Genomic DNA, 15,393 nt, shown 5'->3' on the forward strand with positions numbered 1-15,393 from the left:
TTCATCTAGATGTATGTGTGCAGCTCATTTCTGAGCAGTCTTTTCCCACGCTCGTGGATGAATAAATTTTATGTTCTTCTCTCTTCTCTGTTGTATTCTTTTGAGTGAGATTTTGTAACAAAGAGTGAATTTACTTAGTTAGCTTTTAGTATGGTGCGCCTTTTAATGGCTTGTAAATAAATAGTTCTTTTAATAAGGGGAGCTATAAGTTGCCACGTGGCTTGTAAAAGTTTGTCGTGGGAAGGTGTCTGTCTTAACAGCTGCCATGTGTCAGCTTGTAAGAAACCCTATTTGTCAAAGTGCTCAGATTTTGGGGCTTTTTACATCAATATAAAGCTCTTGATTTCCTGATTCTCCCTATGTGCTGGAATCACGAAATTATTAGGGTTTGACCCCACATTGCAGTCATAATCCACACGCAGATGGAACCAACAGCCAGTCAACAATCTCCTGGTAGAATGCACCAAATCATGTCATATTTGGCTTGTTCTAGTCACCATAGTCTCTATGTGCTGCTCCTAAACTTTCGTGGAGATCTAAGTTCAAATGGAGTTATGAGCAATTTCGACTAGGTGGCATAGAAGAACTGCTGCAAATTTCAGATTTACAGCTCCATTTCAGGTCAGCTTTAGTGCATATGGTCACCCAGATCCATGGATGCAGCTGATAAAGTTTGAAAGTGATCTGATTTTTTGTTACTGAGAAATTTGAAATTCAGTTGCAACAGCTAGCGCAGGATAGTTATTTGCCATAGCAATTTCTTGCAATCCACGTGCAATGTTACGAATTTCTACTCCTGATTGGCTCTTCGGTTCATTTTTGGCATAAGGATCGCCTAATCAAGTGGAAAATTTCAAGTTTTCTCTCAAAAAATGTGACCTGCGAAATTAGGGCAAGACTGGAATTCGGGGCTTTTGGTACTGGAGTTGCTATTCATCTGCATACTTCCCAATCTATGCTAAATTGAGGGAGACTTACTGATTTTGACCTTTATATGGACGATTTTTGGCTACAGCATTGTATTGTTGTATGAACAGTATGGTTCAATTCTTCCATCACACTGATATATTAAACCCAAACAGTGCTTTTATATGCACCTGTGTACTATTGGGTTCTAAACAGTGCTTTTATATGTTCTCTCCCAATTTTGGGCTCTCAACAGTGCTTATATTGGTCCTTGATCTTCTTTATGGCTCCCAAGAGAGTTGGATCTCCATTGAGGAAGATACCAATAGAAGATGTTGACCCAAATGTGGAGAATGAAGCTGTGGCTGATGCAATAGGGTCAGGGGGTATAGCCATGGATGGAGACCTAATGGTTGATAAAGGTCAAAGTGATATTCCTGTTGGCAGTAAGCAGGGTAATATGGAGGGTTCTTTTCAAATGCAGACTTCTCAAGATATGGAACATCAAGGACTTGGTCAATTTGATCCTATAATACAGGCAATCAAAGAAGTTACAAATGAAATAAAAGTCAATGAGTGAGGATGCAAAATTCATTTGCAAGGAAGCTTGACCACATAAAGAGATCTCAGATTCATGAAGGAAAGAGGCCCATGGAGCAAACCATGGAGGATGACTCAGATTCTGAAACTGACACCAACGCTGAGCCTAATGGAAATCCTCATGTATTAATGTTTTCAGCAAGGAAGGCCTATCTTGTAAATGGGGGAACAGCTCAAAGGAGTAAGGAGTCATTAAGGAATAATGCCCCCAAGGGTGTCTCAGTCAAAGGTTTAATGAATACAAGGCTTTACCAGCTGAACTCAGGTCAGTCTTGCCATTTCATCAGTACATTCAGACTGCTTTAGCTGCTGAACCTAAGTTATCCACTCATCAAGACAAGGATGTCAGGGACAAGATTGTTTTATCTAAGTTAAAGGGAGACACTTATAGAGGAACGGTTGAGTAAGATGGAAGACTATTTCATATTGTACCCAAAGAGTGACCCAAGCAAGGTAAGGTTTGCTATACGTCATTTGAAGGACTATGCCCATACTTGGTGGAGGCATCTCCAGCAAGAAGGTACTCCTATCCACACTCGGGAGGATTTTAAAGAGCAAATGTTCCAAACCTTTGTATCTCCCCTGGCTAGAGATAAATTGGTATGTGAATGGCATGAACTAACTCAGCAGGGATCAATAAGGAATTACATTAAAAGGTTTTGGGAGCTATCCTTGTTTGTTTTTGGGATTGATGACAGAAGCAGGCTGCTTAGGTTCATTCATGGACCCCATCCAAGTATAGCAGCTGATGTATCAGCCCAAAGCCCAAGCACTTTGAGAGAAGCCATGAGGCTGGCGGAGCTCTATGAGCCTAAGTACAATCTCAAGGAGAGGGGTGTGAGCATTGGTCACATGGACAGCAAACCCATTAACAAGAGCAGCCCTCCAGTGGTTACCAAGCAGGTGTTACCCTCTACAACAGTGACTTCTATTCCTAGATACCCATCAGTCTATGGCAGCCATGGTGGTACCTTCAAGCCCTTCAAGGCTGAGGAGGCAAAGCTCCCAAATAGGCCCAATGTAAGAAATCCTAGATTTACTATATTTAGAAGTGTGCTAAGGAGCAGAAAGGAGACTGAATTAGCAGAGAACAAGGAATAATTGTATTGCTTGAATGTCTGTAGGGTATCTGTTGTGTCATCCATACAATTGGGCCTCTCTTATATAGAGAGTGAAGAGTCACACATGAAAAGGTGTGTACTCCAAAGTGTATGTGCATGAAGAGGTGTGTACCCCTTGTGAAGGGTGTGACCCTTAATGAGAGGGTACATTACAATAGAAATGTCTCTTCATAGAATGTCTCTTGTGAAGGGTTGTGCCTCATACGAAAGGGCATACCCTTCCACAAGTTTCCATTCATCAAACCATCCATAAGTCTAGAAATAGAGAAAGGAATACGTCACAGATCGTGACATCCCCTCCCACTCAAAATAAGACCCTGGTGGAGATAATGAACTGATGTAGAAAATATCACTGTAAATTCTGAAAATACTGCTGTAAAATGTCAGGGTACTGCTGTAAGTCTTCATCAGATTGCCAAGTAGCGTCAGAGTCGTCCAGATCTCGCCAAAGAACAAGGAATTCCGTGATAAGTCGATGTCGAGTCTCTCGCTGTTGATGGTCCAGAATACGCTCAGGAATAAGGAGAACATAATCGTCTTCGATTTCTGGGACATAATCACCTGCAGGAGGAACTACTTCATCGCCTGGAATGTACGTCTTTAGCTAAGAAATATGAAATGTTGATGGATTTACCCCATGATGGTGGTAATTCCAATTTGTAACTTAAAGGTGAATTTTTCTTGACGATCCGGAAAGGTCCATAGTATCTTGGTCGCAACTTAGGAAACACAGACTTAACCGTCTTATAGCGATGTGGGGCTACAAATAATAGCACCATGTCACCAATGTCAAATTCCAGGTGACGTCTATGTTTGTTGGCAGACCGTTGATATCGCTCTTGCGCTTTTCGCATATGATCCCTAAGTTGGAGTAGAATGTCTTGCATTTCTTGAACCAGTTAATCAGCTAGGGCCACTCGATGTTGAAGTACAAAATTCGTTGATACAATCGGAGTGTGTCCATAAGCTGCTTGGAATGGAGTCATGCTAATGGCACTATGGAAAGAGTTATTATAAGCAAACTCAAGGAGTGGTAGATACTCTTCCCAAGCTGCTAGGTGTGACTGAATATAATGTCGAAGCATTTCTTCCAGAACTTGGTTGACTCTTTCAGTCTAGCCATCTGATTCTGTGTGGTAGGCTGAACTGAACAGTAGAGTTGTACCCAAAGATTCGAACAGTGAAATCCAAAAGTGACTGGTAAACTTAGGATCTCTGTCGGATATGATATTCTTGGGCAATCCATGGTGTCGAAAGATGTGTTGTATGAAGAGTTTGGCTGTGTCCGGAGCCTGTGCACTGCTTTTGCAAGCAACAAAGTGTGCCATTTTGGACAATCGATCAACAATTACCATAATCTGAGTGTTACCTCTCGAGGATCGTGGTAATGAATCCATGGAAATACTTTCCCACCTTTCAGTTGGAACTGGAAGAGGCTGAAGAAGTCCTGTTGGAAGTCGTCGGCTTGGTTTCATTTGTTGACAAGATAAGCAAGATGTAACCATTTTGATGACGTCTCTTTTCATCTGAGGCCAGTAGTATGTTGCACTGAGTAACCGATAAGTCTTGTTGATGCCTGGATGGGCAACATAAGGAACTACATGATGCTCTTTTAACAAAAGACGTCGAACATCCTTGTCATGTGGTACACAGACGCGATCTTGATAAAACAGAAGGTCGTCCGTATAAGAATAGGATGAGAATCTTCTGTTCGGAAGTCGAAGGTTGATCTTGTGAAAGAACCTGTACAACTGTGCCGAAGTCTTTATCATTGAAATACTTCCCTTTGAATGAATTCGGAACATCCACAGATAATGTAGAGATTACCATAGCTGATGCTAGAGGTAACCTGCTGAGAGCATCTGTAACTACATTGCGTAGTCCCGGAATGTACATAATGGTCATATGAAAGTTGGCTAGAAACTCAACCCAGCGTGCTTGTCGAGCGTTCATGACTGGCTGAGTAAAAATATACTTTAAAGAGTAATGGTCTGTTTTGACCACAGAGCCGGCTCCCATGAGGTAATGTTTCCAAGAGCGATAAGCATGTACAACGTGTTGGGGTAAAGGCACATTGCCACCCCTTTATTAAAGATATGACACCTATGATTGTCTTAAGACAGTCATAGGGTGAAAAACCTAATCCTAATAAAACCTATGACTTTGTGGTGTGGCTCATCACTTCACACCCACATCTTTTGTGTCACCCCTCTCTCTCACTCTCTCCCCGTTGTACTTCTCCCTCATTCTTTCCCTCTCAACTGGTATCAGAGCCTTCATCTCTCCCTCTCCCTCTCCACTCCTGCCTACCTCTCTCTACCCCTCCCTATCCCCTCGGGCCTCGTGTCCTCAGCAGCGACAGCAGCGAGCCCATAGCGGGGCAGCGTGCAGGCAGCGCGGGTGGAGCTGGGCATTGCGCAGGCAGCGTGGGCATTGCGGGCAGAGAGGCGGTGCGCAGGTGCACGCGCAGGCAGCGCGGGCAGAGAGGCATCGAGCAAGGCGGCACGCAGGCACGCGCAGGCAGCGCGGGGCAGCCTTAGTCGCAGCAGCAGCTAGCTGCTGCTAGCTGTGTGTGCGCAACACTTCGCGCACCGTACAGCCGCTGTACGGACGTACGGCCGTCCGTACCGCCGTACTGACACCGTACACGCTGCCGTACTGTACGGACGTCGCCGTACGGGCTGCGTCAGGGAGAACATTTCGAAATTTGTTTTTTGGGATTTGTACCCTGCACAGGTACAGCAGGTCCAGCAAGTACAGTCGGTACAGCACGTACAGCAAGTACACAGGTACAGCAAGTACAGCAAGTACAGCAGTTTTTTTTTTTTTTTGGAAGAAGAAAAAGAGAGAGCACTCTGCTCTACATTCCCGCTTGTTCAGTTCTCACAACTGTGTGTTGAAGGTACAGCAAGTACCCTCGTGTCCCTCGTGCTTGAGGTGACTAGTACCACAGTGTGTGGTGGTTGCACAGTTATCTTGTTTCGGGAAGGTCAAATGCCTTGATTTTGCAGAGGGTTTTTTATGCTTTTGCTGAGTGCAAATCTCAGCTTTTGGGTGACATTTTCAAAGGGCTTTTGCCTGGAAGCTTATGCAGTGTATGCCTTGAGGCAGTGTGGAGCCAGGGAGCCCACATTGGTCTTGTTTCCGCAGTGTATTCAGTGACATTTCTGCAGGTCACATTTTGTGTACGACACCTTGAAAAATCTCAGTTGAGCCACGCTTGGCCAGGGCGCATCGAGTTTACTCGGTCCCTAACTGTCCATCGTTGACAGTGCTCAAAAGATTTTCTCTTCAGTGTTTGTACGTTGGGATCTGTGTTGTTATTGTGTACACAGGGCTGTTTATGCATTGCATTGTCAGGTGAAAGTGCCAGGAGAGCGCTGTATTTTGTATGCTACCTCAGTGTTGAGGTGTTTTTTCACTTGGTACAGGTGTCAAATCAAGGGGCTTTTGCCCAGATTTTGCTTGAGAGCACTAGAGTTACTGTTTGAGACCTTCAGATGCCTTTTATCCCCTTGGCAGAAGGGTGATTGCTTGGGATTTGTCCCATTTTCTGTTGCAGGTTTGTGACAGGCTGAAGTGTCTGGAGCCTTTTTTCAGTGAATAAAACAGTGTATGACAAGTGGTTTATGCATATAAAATCAGTGCAATACCTCATCTGAGGTGGGAGAAGTGTCCAGGACAGCAGTGTTTTGTGCTTCGTCAGCTGATGATGCACTCATAAAGCACTTGTGAAACAGCTGCAGCATTCTGAAATTACTGTTTTATGCCTATTTGAGCACGGTACAGTGTGTCAGAAGGTACAGTAACGCTTTTACTGTGGCAAGAAGGGACATGTGAAGTCTAAGTGCTTCAAGTTTATACGGGATCAGAAAGCCAAGAAGGCTGAGACAAAGGATGCAGGCAGTGGAAGCAAAGGCAAGGGCAAGGCCAAGGCAGATGACTTGGATGCAGTGAATGTTGCAGCAGAGGACAGTGACAGTGACAGACATGATGTTTTATGCTCTTCTGCTGTTATTGCACATACATTGGTTGTTGATGGCCATGACATGCACACCTGGCTCTTGGATTCAGGTGCTTCTTTTCATGTTACTCCTCATAGGGAGTGGTTTACTTCCTACACAGGTACTCATGGAGTTGTTCACCTTGGGAACAACTATGCATGTCAGATTGCAGGGATTGGCAGTATACGGATAGTATTCCCTGATGGACGCACATTTATGCTTGATGGTGTTCGCCATGTGCCGCAAATCAAGAAAAATCTGATTAGCACTGGCTTGTTGGATGACAGTGGTTACCACACCACATTTGGGGATTCCAAATGGGTGATTACTGATGGCCAGGTTGTAGTGGCTGAGGGTTATAAGAGTGATACCTTGTACCCTCTTTATGTTTCCAGTGTAGGTAATCATGTTGTTGCCATAACCGAGCTGCCAAAGGTTTCATTGTGGCATAGCCGGTTGGGACACATGTCCGTTGAAGGAATGCAAGAACTGTCACGTTTGGGTTATCTGCCGTCTCTTTCATTTTCAGATTTGCCTACTTGTGATCATTGCATATTTGGCAAGCATTCTATGACTCCTCATAAGAGGAGAACTCCCCAAAATAGAGCACCGCTTGATCTAGTGCACACTGATTTGTGTGAGATGCCACAGCTATCACTAGGGGGTGCAAAGTATTTCATTACTTTTATTGATGATGCCACACGCAAAGTGTGGGTCTATTTCTTGAAGCATAAGAGCGATGCCTTAGATGCTTTCAAGAAGTTTGTCGCTCAGGTTGAGAATCGGACAGGTCGCAGGCTGAAATGCCTCAGATCCGATAATGGGGGTGAGTATGTGTCAAATGCTTTTGTACAGTTTTGTGAAGCTAGGGGCATTAAACAGGAACTCACAACCCCTCATAATGCATCTCAAAATGGTGTGAGTGAGCGGATGAATCGAACTATTCAGGAGAAGGTTCGATGTATGTTGTCTTATGCTGCATTGCCCCATGGCTTTTGGGCAGAAGCCGTGCAAATAGCAGTTCACATAATTAACACGTCGCCGAACAAGGCTTTGGAGTTGAAAGTGCCAGAGGAGGTGTGGTCTGGCAAGCCACCTTCATATAAGCACTTACGTGTGTTTGGCTACGAGTGCTTTGCTCATATACGCAAAGAACTGCGCACCAAACTGGAGCCAAAGTCTTCCAGATGCATCTTTATGGGTTATGGTGACGAAGGTGAAATGGGGTACAGGTTATGGGATCCCGTTAAACGGAAGATTATACGCAGCAATGATGTCATCTTTAAAGAGGATAGTGTACACAAAGAACCCGTGCAACCTGTGGAATACAGGAGGGTTATTTATGATGATGTCGGACAGCAAAGAATGCCCATTTATATGCAGCAGCAGGCTGCTGCAGATAACCCTGTTCAAGAGGGTATGCAGGCTGAAAATCAGCCAAATAATTTTGCCAATGATGCACCACTGGATATGCCAACAAATGGGGCTGTAGAATAGCCAAATATGGTGGTACAGCCACCCGTCATGCATGACGAATAGGCTAGACAGCAGCCTAATCCGGAACATTTTGTTAGGAGGAGCACTCGTGTACAACGGCCTCCTGACAGGTTTGTTCCAGGAGCCAATAATGTGGCTGATTTTATCATGCTGACAGATTGTGGTGAGCCTTCCAGCTTCAAGGAAGCTATGGGAAGAACAGAGAAAAGGAAGTGGGAGAAAGCCATGCAATCTGAAATGGACTCCCTACTTCAAAATGATACATGGGACTTGGTGCAGCTACCTGCAGGCAGAAAGGTTTTGCCATGCAAGTGGGTTTACAAAGTCAAAGTGGATTCAAATGCTTTACCAAGGTATAAGGCCAGATTGGTTGCCAAGGGATTTAAGCAGGAGAAGGGCATTGACTTTGATGAGATTTTTTCCCCTGTAGTCAAGATGACTACTTTGAGAGCAGTGTTAGCTCTTGTTGCTCATGAGGACATGGATTTATGTCAGATGGATGTGAAGACTGCTTTCTTCATGGAGATCTCCATGATGAGATCTATATGAGTCAGCCAGAGGGATATGCTGTTAAAGGGAAAGAGCAGCTTGTGTGTAAGCTCAAGAGGAGCTTGTATGGACTCAAGCAGGTGCCAAGAGAATGGTACAAGAAGTTTGATGCCTTCATGCAGTCCCAAGGGTATCATAGGTGTGAGACCGATCATTGCTTGTACACCAAACGGGCAAAGGATGGCAGTTTGATGCTACTCATTCTATATGTGGATGACATGCTGATTGCCAGTAAATCTCAGCAGGAGATTAGTGCTTTGAAGAAACAACTGCATAAGTCTTTTGACATGAAAGACTTGGGTGATGCAAACCATATTCTTGGCATGCGGATTACTCGTGACAGGTCCAAGGGACTTTTGTTTCTGTCACAGAAGTACATTGACAAAGTACTGCAGAGGTTTAAAATGGAGGGGGGGAAGTCTATTAGTACCCCGTTGCCTCCACATTTAAAACTCAGCAGTAAGGACAGCCCCAGATCAGATGATGATAAGGCTGAAATGGCCAAGGTTCCGTATGCATCTGCAATTGGTTCTTTGATGTATGCCATGGTTGCCACTCGTCCGGATATTGCTTTTGCGGTGGGAGTCATCAGCAGGTATATGGCAAATCTAGGCAAGCGGCACTGGGAAGCAGTGAAAGGTGTCTTGAGGTATCTCAAGGGTACCAAAGACTTGTGCATATGCTATGGTAGGCAGGATGCATTGGTGCATGGTTTTACAGATTCAGACTATGCAGGGAATGCAGATAACCGGAAGTCTACTACCGGTTATATTTTCACATTTGCAGGAGGTGCTATATCATGGGTGTCTCGGTTGCAGAAATGTGTTGCACTGTCAACCACTGAAGCTGAATATGTTGCAGCCACTGAGGCTTGCAAGGAAGCAATATGGCTTACTCGGCTGATGGGAGATTTGGGCATTACAGGAGATATGCCAGTTTTGCATTGTGATAGTCAGAGTGCTATCATGTTGGCAAAGAATCCGGTCTTTCATCAAAAGACCAAGCACATATGTGAAATACCATTTCATCAGGGAGGTACTGGAAGACAAGCGCCTTGAGCTTGTGAAGGTGCATACTGATGATAATCCTGCAGATTTGCTCACTAAGAGCTTGCCTAGAGAGCGGTTTGCACATTGCCGCCACATCATGGGATTAGGATGAGACCATTCTTATTTTATGGTCGTGTATACAGTAACTGTATATTGCTGTAATTTTTATTCTTTTCTCCCCTTTAGGCACATTGGCCTTTAGGTGGGAGGTTGTTGGGGTAAAGGCACATTGCCACCCCTTTATTAAAGATATGACACCTATGACTGTCTTAAGACAGTCATAGGGTGAAAAACCTAATCCTAATAAAACCTATGAGTTTGTGGTGTGGCTCATCACTTCACACCCACATCTTTTGTGTCACCCCTCTCTCTCACTCTCTCCCCGTTGTACTTCTCCCTCATTCTTTCCCTCTCAGAAGAGAACGTGGGCTACTTTTTGACTGGCCTACTCTTGTAGTGCTAGCCTTTGTCACGGCTGAGTCTGCCCTTCTCGTCCAAATTGCCGACAAAAACTCATACAAAGACCTTTGTATAAATGGATGCTCAAATAAATGTGTTTGGCCTCAAGAGACTTTCATCAAGACACTAAGAGAGGTAGGCGCATGTCTCGCTGACTCCTTGGCTCAGATTCTCCTCTATGCACATGACATGGTCTTTCTCTCCTCTTCAGCTTAGGATCTCCAACGACACGTGGATGCACTTGGTAAAACCAAGGTTATGATCTCCAACACATCCAAGACAATCACACATAGAGAGCAGTTCACCTTCGAGGGGTTGCAAGTAGAGACCGTTGCATCTTACACATATACATGGGAGTTTTCTCCCGCCTAATCTTCATGATGAGACCAGTGATACAGGCCTGACTCAGCAAGGGGCATGCCACGCTTGCCACTACTGACCAGTAACCCTACACAATGGAATGATCTCAAATCATCCCTCACAAATATAGATGAACACACCCTGAAATCTCACTCAGAACATACAGCAGAGAAGAGAGAAGAAGAACTCAGACATTATCCATATAGGTGCATACGGCAGAGAAGAAGAACTCAGAAAATACAGCAGAAGAGAGAAGAAGAATTATTCTCCTCACTGATCTCTCACACAATATAGGTGCGCACGCACACACACACACACACACACACACTCAAATCTGTAACTAGACAAGCCTACAGCCAGCTAGTTTTAGCTTAATACAACAGCCTCGGTGTGAGGAATGGACAGCAGCAAACGCTAAATGTGTAGAACAACAAGAGAATATCAGATTTCATGTACAAATTACCATATGTACCTGGATTATGTGTAGATCCATAGCTAGTGAGGGGCTGCACCAGCAACAGGGCTAGGAAGTAAGATTCCTAGGCTAGGAGAAGGCATCCTAGTTCAGCTTAGAGCTGTACAAGCTTCAGCTGTAATGAGTGACAACAAGTTTGCATCAAGAAATGAATTGAGTACATAGTACAGCATAGCCCCCTTTTATAGGTGTGGGCCTGGCATCAATTACAAGCCTACTTATGGGATGGCCAGCCTATGATGCCACTTGGCAACTTATGGCTCCCCTTATTAAAAGAACTATTGATTTACAAGCCATTAAAAGGCCCACCATACTAAAAGCTTACTATGTAAATTTACCCTTTGTTACAGTCATCCGGGCCCAAAAGAAATTTGCCCTCAAATTTGCAATTGCTGTAACAAGGAATTACAATGATAGAAAAGGAAAAGTAACTCATATCTGGTCAAAACATGTTTTGAAAGCAAGTCCAATCGACACAGTCATCTCTGATATATGTTGAACTGCAACAATGATGGGAGTGTAGAAAGCATTGCAATACAATTTCTGTCAAGAATCAGCTGAGTAGATGTGGATACTGCTCTGCTATTGATGATGGCTTCCAGGATGACTCATCATCAGGTAAACCCCCCCATTTAATGTAATATTTAGTATAAGATCTAGTACCCTGTCCCTGAATCCAATAATTCTTTCAGGTATCTACTGAATTTGACCCTGCTCATCCTTTGGAGGGAGCTCCTCCAAAACCTGATCATTGGACCCAAATACTTCTTTAAAAGGGAAATGTGAAATACATCATGTATCCTTGAGGAGGAAGGCAATTCCAGCATATTAGCCACTTCACCAATTTGCTGCAGCACTTTGTAGGGACCATAATATCTGTGAGCCAATTTAACATTGGTATTCCCGTTCAGTGAGGCATATCTTGTCCTATGAAGTCTGAGAAAAACATAATCCCCAACTTCAAGTTCAAGCTTCCCTCCTATGAGCATCAGCATAGGTATTCATACGTGCTTGGGATTTCATTATGTTGTCTTTGCACTATTGAAGTAGGGCTGTCATATGAGCTATATCCTCAATAGCCTGCTGATTGGACATGGTTCCCTCAGGAATAGTGAAAGGGACATGAATTTTGTACCCATACAATGCCTCAAATGGACTCATCCCTATGGAAGTATGCTTGGCACTGTTATAACAGAATTCAGCCAAGTGAAGCCATTTATCCCATCATCCATGTGGTTAACAATAATGTCTGAGATACTCCTCAAGCCAACTATTGACCCTTTCAGTTTGGCCATCAGTTTGAGGATGGTTAGCCGTGCTTGGAGTCAGGAGAGTGCCCATGGCTTTGAACAATTCTTTCCAAAAGTGACCCATAAATTTAGCATCTCTGTCACTTACTATTGCTTGGGGCATGCCATGTAATTTGAATACATGCTCCATGAACTGAGCTGCCACCATAGAAGCTGAGTAGTGAGTCTTTGTGTGTATAAAATGTGCTGCCTTTGTAAGCCTATCCACAACCACAAAGATGCTGTTCCACCCCTTTGCTGTCACTGGTAATCCAGTTATAAAGTCCATAGAAACGTGGGTCCACTTGCCCTCAGGGATTGGAAGAGGTTGAAGCAAGCCAGCTGGTCTGAGATTTAATTCCCTATTTTGCTGACAGGGTTCGCATGCTTGGACAAATTTATATACATCTCTCCATAACCCCTTCCAAATAAAACTCTGTCTGACCTTTTCATAGGTTTTAAACAATCCTATGTGGCCAGCCATTGGAGAAGAATGCATCTCCTGAAGGACCAGCAACTTATAGGCAGAATTCTCCACAAGAAAAATCCTCCCTTTATGCCACAATAAACCATTTACTTGTAGTGAGGATGTTCTTCACATGAAGGATTTTGTAGGTCCTGGAATATGAATGCAGCTTCATTATCTGAGAGATACCCTTCTTGAATACCATGTATCCACTCTTTATACACCTCTGTGATAGAACTCAAAAGTGCACGCCCACATCCGAGATAGAGAGTCAGCCACTATATTGTACTTTCCTGCCTTATTCTCAATGTCAAAATCATAATTTTGAACTATAGAAAGCCATCTCCTTTGTGACAGATTAGTTTGTGACAGGAAATAGTTGAGTCCTATGATCTGTCTTTACCTTAAAATGACTGCCATAGACATAATGGTGCCACTTCTGAATGGCATGGAGTATACCCAACATCTCCTGATCATATTATATATACGTGATAAGTGACCTCTTTAGCATCCAACTTTCTACTCTCAAAGGCAATAACTCCATGAGGCTGCTGAAGGACTGCACCAATGCCTCTTCCACTAGCATCAGCTTCAATAGTAAAAGGGAGGGAAAAATCAGGGCATACCAATATAGGAGCTGAGGAAAGGGCAATCTTCAATTGCTAGAAACTCTTTTTCTGCATCTGATGTCCATACATAGGAATCCTTCTTGAGTAGGTCAGTGAGGGGAGTAGCAATCTTAGCAAAATGCTCAATAAATCTCCTATAAAAGGAAGCAAGACCAAGAAAACCTCTGAAATGAGTCACATTTGCTGGCTGTGGCCTTTCCACAATACATTTCGCTTTATTGGGATCCACTCTGATTCCATTGCTGCCCACAATGTGTCCTAAATATTCCACCTCTCTAGCCATGAAGTTACACTTAGTAGGCTTTGCACAGAGCTGGTGGGTTCTTAGAACCTCCAAGACCTTCTTCACATGAGAGAGATGCTCCTCCCTAGACTTGCTGTAGATGAGTATATCATAAAAAAACACCAATACAAATTTGCAGAGCTAAGGCTGCAAGATTTTGTTCATAAGGGCTTGGAAAGTGGTTGGAGCATTGTGAGGCTGAATGCCATCACCTTGAACTGATACAATCCCCTTTCAGTTCTAAAAGCTGTCTTGGGTTCATCCTCCTCTCTCATCCTTATCTGATGATAACCCGACCTATGGTCTATCTTGGTGAAGTATGCGGCTCTTTTCAAGAGATCATCAATTCTAGGGATAGCAAACCTGTTCTTTGTACGTTCCATGAATGATGTGCTCTTGGACAATTGGGCTGGCAGTGACCACTTATTTGGGTGTTTCCCAAGGACCACCTGGTTCAAATGGGAAAGAACGTTTTGGACTCATGAGGGCTCACGTCATCATCTTGAACATCATTAGTACAATCATGAAATTCAGAATCTGTTGCTTGAATATCAGAAGATATCAATCTCAAGAATCATGCTCAGTTTAGCCCCAGTTTTTGTGTTGCTTACACTCCTATGTTCCGGGGTCCACTTCTCCTCAAACAAATAGCACAAAATTTTCTTCTGTCTGTCTTCAATGATGGCCTGGGACAATTGCTTGACCACCTTATCCTTCTTGTCTTTTGAATCATCCTTGAGGTTGGGTGTCACGATCTGTGACGTATTCCTTTCTCTATTTCTAGACTTATGGATGGGTTGATGAATGGACACTTGTGAAAGGGTATGCCCTTTCGACGGGACACTTCCTATGAGGCACAACCCTTGCCCTTTCGACGGGACACTTCCTATGAGGCACAACCCTTCACAAGAGACATTCTATGAAGAGACATTTCTATTGTAATGTACCCTCTCATCAAGGGTCACACCCTTCACAAGGGGTACACACCTCTTCATGCACATACACTTTGGAGTACACAACTTTTCATGTGTGACTCTTCACTCTCTATATAAGAGAGGCCCAATTGTATGGATGACACAACAGATACCCTACAGACATTCAAGCAATACAATTATTCCTTGTTCTCTGCTATTTTCAGTCTCCTTTTCAACGCCTACAGGTTTTTCGTCAAATCAGGTTGGTTTCGTAGCCAGCCCCTGCTTGCGCCATCTCGCTGCCAGCCCCTGCTCGCTGCCAGCCCTGCTTGCGCCATTTCGCTGCCAGCCTTGCCTCGCCATCTCGCTGCCAGCCCCTGCTCGCTGCCAGCCCCTGTTTGCGCCATTTCGCTGCCAGCCCCGCCTCGCCATTTCGCTGCCAGACCCTAGCCATTTCGCTGCCAGACCCTCGCCATTTCGCTGCCAACCTTGCCTCGCCATTTCGCTGCCAGCCCCTCGCCATTTCGCTGCCAGCCCCTCGCCATTTCGCTGCCAGCCCTCGCCATTCTGCTGCCAGCCACCTCGCCATTTGCAGCCCCGCTGGTTTTTTCGGCCCTGTTGCGCCATTGATAGCCTGCTCTCCTTGGTTCGCTACATTTTCCTGCCAGATCAGCAGCAGTTTCAGCCTCCTATCGCGATGAAGACAGCCTATTAAAAGCCCATATCTGCTCCTCGCCACCCATTGCAACATGGACCTCCGGACAGAAATCTGCAGGCCTCTTCTACACAACA

At 44.4% G+C, this 15,393-nt stretch overlaps 1 protein-coding gene across 3 annotated transcripts in view; it reads right to left on the bottom strand.

Moving 5' to 3' along the window:
• Positions 1 to 15,393, bottom strand: part of LOC147882019 (uncharacterized) — a 49,762-nt gene that overhangs the window by 2,192 nt on the left and 32,177 nt on the right. The window lies entirely within an intron of this gene.

The sequence above is a fragment of the Dipteris shenzhenensis genome, chromosome 30 (genome assembly GCF_047967505.1).
Source record: "Dipteris shenzhenensis isolate YYH24624 ecotype China chromosome 30, Dip_SZ_1.0, whole genome shotgun sequence".
NCBI classification, from domain to species: domain Eukaryota; kingdom Viridiplantae; phylum Streptophyta; class Polypodiopsida; order Gleicheniales; family Dipteridaceae; genus Dipteris; species Dipteris shenzhenensis.